The following is a 6,166-nucleotide window of genomic DNA, read 5'->3' as shown; positions in this document are numbered from 1 at the left end:
CTGTCAAGTATATATTGGGAGACCCCTATAGGCATAAAACCTTTATCCATAGGAAGCCGTGTCGGCCGCCCTACTAATCGCAATGCACTGAACACAGCATTCGGGAAGATTGACCGCCCGTACCTTAAAAAGTATTCTGCGGTTTTGCGAAAAGTTTGGCACACCCTCTACCTAGAACTCCAGAGCAGTTCCTTTTGGCCTTTTTCAGACTCTATAACAGAAAACGTCCATCCGAGCATTTGTCACTTCGGGCTCGTTAAAACATCGAAGGAGACTAGAGTCATCTTTAGCTTTTTCTCGATTCTTTAAAATTGAAAAAGCAAGTTGTGTCTAAAAGCGTCTAAAAATTCATTTAATTCGGAAACAAACTTTCCCCTTTTTGTATTTTGGTTGATCGAGTAATCCGCAATCGTGGAAGAAAGTCAATTGAAACCCCGTCGTTCGCGGAGGCTTACGAGTCAACCGTCTTTGTCTCCGGAATCGAAAACAGTACGGACAAAGCGAACTCGTTTAACTGGTTCGAAATCTCCTATCAAAGTTAGAACAAGTGTTCCAACAACATCTGAGATTTCGGTTACTCCAAACATTTCTGGAAACCCTGCCTCTACAGAAGAAGTTCAACAACCACAGAGGGACAGTGACATTGATCCTAGTCTGAGAACAAACACTTGTGTTACTGAACCAGTTCCATCTGTAACCGGTTTAGAGAGTCTTTTTCATCAAACATCTGTCGCTGTTGATTCAACCCCTTCTTCGGCACCTGAAATATTTTACGGACCAGACGGTCTTCCCCTTCCACCTGGTTTGATTGCGATAGAGGAAATTGTAGAAGATCCGCAAGCAAGTACTCCAACACATTTTGGAGTCAGGGTCACTCTATTTCCTTCGACATCAGAAGTTAGTCTACCACCAGTAGAAGTTCCTGTAGAATCGCTAGGTAATCTTTTGGATAGACTCAAAATGTCTGAACAACCGTCAACATCTAGGACTGTGTCAAATGACACAGCGACAACAGAACTCCCTACCGTCACTCCGACAATGTTTGCCGGCATACCATCTGTCCAGACTAGCTCACAACCGCTAGAAGGAGTCCACCCAGGGACTATTTCGACAGTGTGGTCCATTCCTGTTTGTTCCTCTGGAATAATATCCGGCAACTCTTATGTTGAGACTCGCCAAATTGATCCATTTGGAGGTCAATTTGGGCAATCCAGTCCCCAAGGGCAGACAACCCCTTGAGTTCCGGATTGCCACTGTATGGGGGGCAGTATGCCCTTTCATTACCCCCTCCAGGAGGATATCCATACGGGAGTTCACAACAGTATTCAGGTTATACTGGAGTTACATCAAGTGGTTGGGTACCTATACTACCTCAGCAACCAAGGGTTGTGTATTCTATGCAACAATGTGTACCTATGTCGAACATCCTGAATACACCATCTATTGTAACAGTGTCACAAGTTCAAACGCTGCCTGTTGTATGTCAACCTCAGATTTCTCAGGTTGTAATGCAAAAACCCCTTGACCCCGTGACTCAACCACAATCGCCAACTGGTGGGGCGACACAGGTCCAAACGGGTACAATTACCCCACACCTTGGTCCAACGGTTTGTATGGCTTCGCAACCGTGGCTAGTGCAATATCAACAACCACAATTCCAACAAGTATACCAAGGTTCTGAGCAGCAGATCTTTGCGAACAGTGGACAACCATACATTCAAAACGGTCAAAATCAACCACTTTATGGTGGTCATGTCCACCAACCGTATCATTCATATCAGCATCAATTACATTATGCTGGTATGAAAAGGCCAACTGCTCAGGCAATCCCATCGTATCCTGGGTATGCTTCACCTAACCTGAATCAACAGTTACCATTTGTGGCAACTTTAGAGTTACCCAATTTACACCGGTTAACAAACGATCCAATTGCTTACGCCCCTTGGTGGCCAGCGATTCCTCACAAACTTCCTTCAGACATTCCTAAATTTAATGGAAATCCAGGTGAGGACCCATCGAATCACGTGATGACATTTCATCTATGGTGTTCATCAAACACCCTAAACGATGATTCGATAAGGCTTCGCCTTTTTCAGAGGACGTTAATGGGTCCAGCGGCAAAATGGTATATTGAATTGCCTAGAGCTTCGTTCGACAATTTCAGAACCTTAGCCACGACTTTCTTAACCCATTTTCAATTACCAATAAGGTATGAAATGGGAACATAAATCTTAACCAACTTCAAACAGACAACGGCCACTCACATATCTGATCATATACATGAGTGGCGACGTCGTCGTAGGATGGTAAAAACGTACGTTCCCGATCAGCTATTAGCTGAATGGTTTATCAAGTTGTTACTTCCTGCTATAACGGGGCAAAGGGGGGAGTCGTAATGGAAGAGAAAGTTATCGCTCGTGCGCAATATCTAGACTTAGTCTATACTCAGTCTGGCACGCTCTACGACAAAATACCTGACGCCCCTAGACCAGAATTCTCAATTCCTCCTCCTCCTAAATCAAACAATGACTCTCATGCCGGTGATGGCGTCATTGGCACGACAAACGCGAAATCAACAAAGGCCAACTCCAAGAAGGCCCGTAAGATTTCAGATCAAAATGCAAAAGACGAAATTCTTGCTTCGGAAGTAAATGCCGTATCAGCAGATAAAGGCAAAGAAACCAAACAACCAGGAAGCAAGAAGAAGCAAAACAAAGGGAAGAAGAAGAAACAGGGTGAATCATCCCCTGAAAAAACTTCTTCAAACCCTCCTGGAAATAGGAAACTAAAATATCCATGTCAAATATGTGATGAAGATCATCGGACAAGAGATTGTCCATACAAAGCTGAGCTTAAAAGGTTCTTCAAGAGTTCGCAAACCTCAGCTGTTTTAACTGATCCGTTTCCAAATCCAGGACAAAATCTGGTTGATAGTGTAAATGCTTCCCCGTCGCAAGTGCTTATGTTGTCGATTTCCAAGCAACAAAATGATGCTTTGATTTCAACAAGGAACAAAGATTACGGGAATCCGCAGCTGTCGAACAGCAAGGAGAAAGATCAACCGAGCAGTTCGACAACAACTTCGACAGAAGTTGTACCACCCATCATTCCTGAATTAACAATAAAACCGCCGAAGGGGGTAGTACACAAGTCGACATTTAATCCTCGCGCCAGAGCAGCGCAGCATTATAACATAGTGGAAGATTTGGCCCAATCGCCATCCGCTATGTCGACTCTTGAAGTACTACAAAATTGCCCATCCCAAAGGCAGGCTTTGTTATCAGCCATTGGTGGGGTTGATCCTAAGGATTCCAATCTTGTATCTTTTGACCACAAAGGATACGATCCTCAGTTACCAGCTCAACTAGCTTTCCTTATCCAAGTGAAAGCCCTCAACAAAACTGTTCACCGAACAATTATTGATGAGGGGGCATCTACATGTATTATGTCGATGAGTTGCTGGAAAACTTTAGGATCTCCAACCTTGTCACAATCCTCGACAAAATTAAAAGCATTCGACGGAAGGACATATACCCCGTATGGTATCCTAAATAACTTGAAGGTTGAACTAGGGGGAAAAATAGTAGAAATAGATGTTGAAGTCATCGATGGGAATCTTGATTACAACATCCTACTAGGAAGACCGTGGATCTATGCCATGGCAGCAGTTGTGTCGACCTATTTTAGGAAGATTGCATTCCCCTTTCAAGGGGGGATTACGATCGTCGACCAACAGAACTTCCTCCCTAATGGTTCGCAAGTTACAGGAAGCATTCCCATGATCCATGGAAGCCCCCATTCGCTTCAGAATATCGGAGTAGGCCTACTAAAAGATCCTATACTAATGGGAACTTTTGCTCTTCCACCTCCAATCGAATTGGCGGAAGTAGCGTCTATAGGTACCTGCAATATGATATCTTCCACGAAGATCTCAGAAGATGATATCGACATGGATCATGCAATGGTTTTGCCCCCAAGCCCAATAGAAATATTGTAGCAATCAATGTTTCTGGCATGGGAGGCGAACCCAAATCAACGCTCATCAAACGTTTGGGTAGATAGGTCTAGAGAATATGGTACCCCTTTAGATCCTTGGTCGCGAGTGCATGGAACCGACGAAGGAATCCTACAATCAATGTTGATTGAGGGGGCACCATGGAATGATTGCCACCATCGTTCCCTTCTTCCAGATTATGAAGAAGATACTCAAGATGACCTTTATCACCCTTCAGTTTTTGAATTCCTATCAAACACTGTAAATACGGTGGATTCCGAGCGAAACTTATCCAATATTGAAGAGACTATAGCCATAAATATCTCGACTAAAACAAATGTTGTAGAGAATATTTATGTCGGCAAAGGTTGTTCTCCTTCAGAACTGGAAATATATAACACTCTTTTTCACGAGTTTAGAGATGTCTTTGCTTGGTCATATGATGAAATGCCAGGCATTGACTTGAGTATCGTTGAACACGAAATTAAGATGTATCCAGATGTCAAACCGGTTCGACAACGGCTCAGGCAGGTGCACCCCAAGAAAGCCGTTGCCATTAAGGCAGAAGTTGAAAAACTTCTCCATGCTGGTTTCATCTACCCGGTTCCTCTAACTGATTGGGTATCGAATATTGTTCCTGTTATGAAGAAACAAGGGACAATTAGAGTGTGTGTCGATTATAGGGATGTAAACCAAGCTTGTCCAAAAGACAACTACCCTACACCCTTCATCGACCAGATAATTGATGAATGCGCCGGATGTGAAATCTTTTCATTCATGGATGGATTTTCCGGGTATAATCAAATAAATATCCGCCCACAGGACCAGTCAAAGACTGCATTCATTTGTCCGTGGGGCACATTCGCATATCGAAGATTACCCTTTGGTTTAAAGAACGCGGGGGCGACGTTTCAGAGGGCAATGAATTATGCCTTCCATGACATCAAGAACATCATTCAACCATACCTCGACGACCTTCCGGCTCATCCGCGAAAGCGGACTGATCATCCGCAGCATTTAAGAGCGATATTTCTACGTTGCCGACACTACAAGATACGACTCAATCCACAAAAATGTGTATTTTGCGTCAGTTCTGATCGTTTACTTGGCTTTGTAGTCTCAAAGGATGGGATTTGTCTCGACCCTTGTAAGGTCCAGGCAATCATCAATTTACCTCCGCCTTCAAATTTGCTTCAGATTCAGAAACTCCAAGGGAAAGCAAACTTTCTGAGGAGGTTCATTCCAAATTACGCCGAACTTGCTAAAGGTTATACACGTCTTTTGAAAAAGGATGTACCCTTCGTCTGGGACCAGGTTGCACAAGATTCCTTTAATGCTTTAAAGGATTCCTTAATAAAAGCATCATTAATGTATGCACCCGATTATCAAAGAGACTTTAACCTGTATCTAGCTGCAGCAGATACGACCATCCCAATGGTTTTAGCTCAAGAAGTCGATGGAATCGAACACCCTATATATTATTTAAGTAGAAACTTAAATGATACAGAAAGTAAATATTCTTATGTTGAAAAACTAGCGCTTGCGGCTGTTCAAGCGATACAAAGGTTTCGACACTATGTCCTCTTTCGGAAAACTACCAAAATGGATAGCAATCCTTCAAGAGTTTGATCTGGAATTTGTAAAATTCAAATCTAGTTTTCGCAGAATTATTATGCGATCTCCCATCGTCGTCCAACGATGAAACATCCGAAGAATCAATCGTGGACGAGAATTTGTTTCTGATATCTACAAGCAATGAGTGGTATGGAGATATAATATTTTATCTCCAAACCCAAAAGTTTAGGCCTGACACCTCTCACTCAGAACAGAAACGTATACGATACCAAGCAAAAGACTACATGATCGTCGGTGATACGCTTTACCGTCGTGGTATCGATACAGTTCTGAGAAGGTGCCTCACCCATGAGGAGGCCGGAAAAGCCCTGAATGAGTGTCATTCAGGCGCGTGTGGGGGGCATCAATCTGGATATGCTACAACACAAAAAATCTTATGAGCAGGATACTTCTGGCCAACCATGTTCAAAGATTGCATAACCGCAGTCAGAAGTTGCCATGCTTGTCAAATTTTTGATAGCAAAACCAGAAGACCACCCGCACCTTTACAACCAATAGTTGTTGTTGGGCCTTTCGCCAAATGGGGCATCGATTTCA

Source organism: Pinus tabuliformis, chromosome 6, assembly GCF_031772625.1.
Source record: "Pinus tabuliformis cultivar Carrire ecotype Pingquan chromosome 6, CPIR1, whole genome shotgun sequence".
Taxonomy (NCBI): domain Eukaryota; kingdom Viridiplantae; phylum Streptophyta; class Pinopsida; order Pinales; family Pinaceae; genus Pinus; species Pinus tabuliformis.
The sequence above is the reverse complement of the archived record's forward strand: the minus strand, read 5'-3'. Positions refer to the sequence as shown.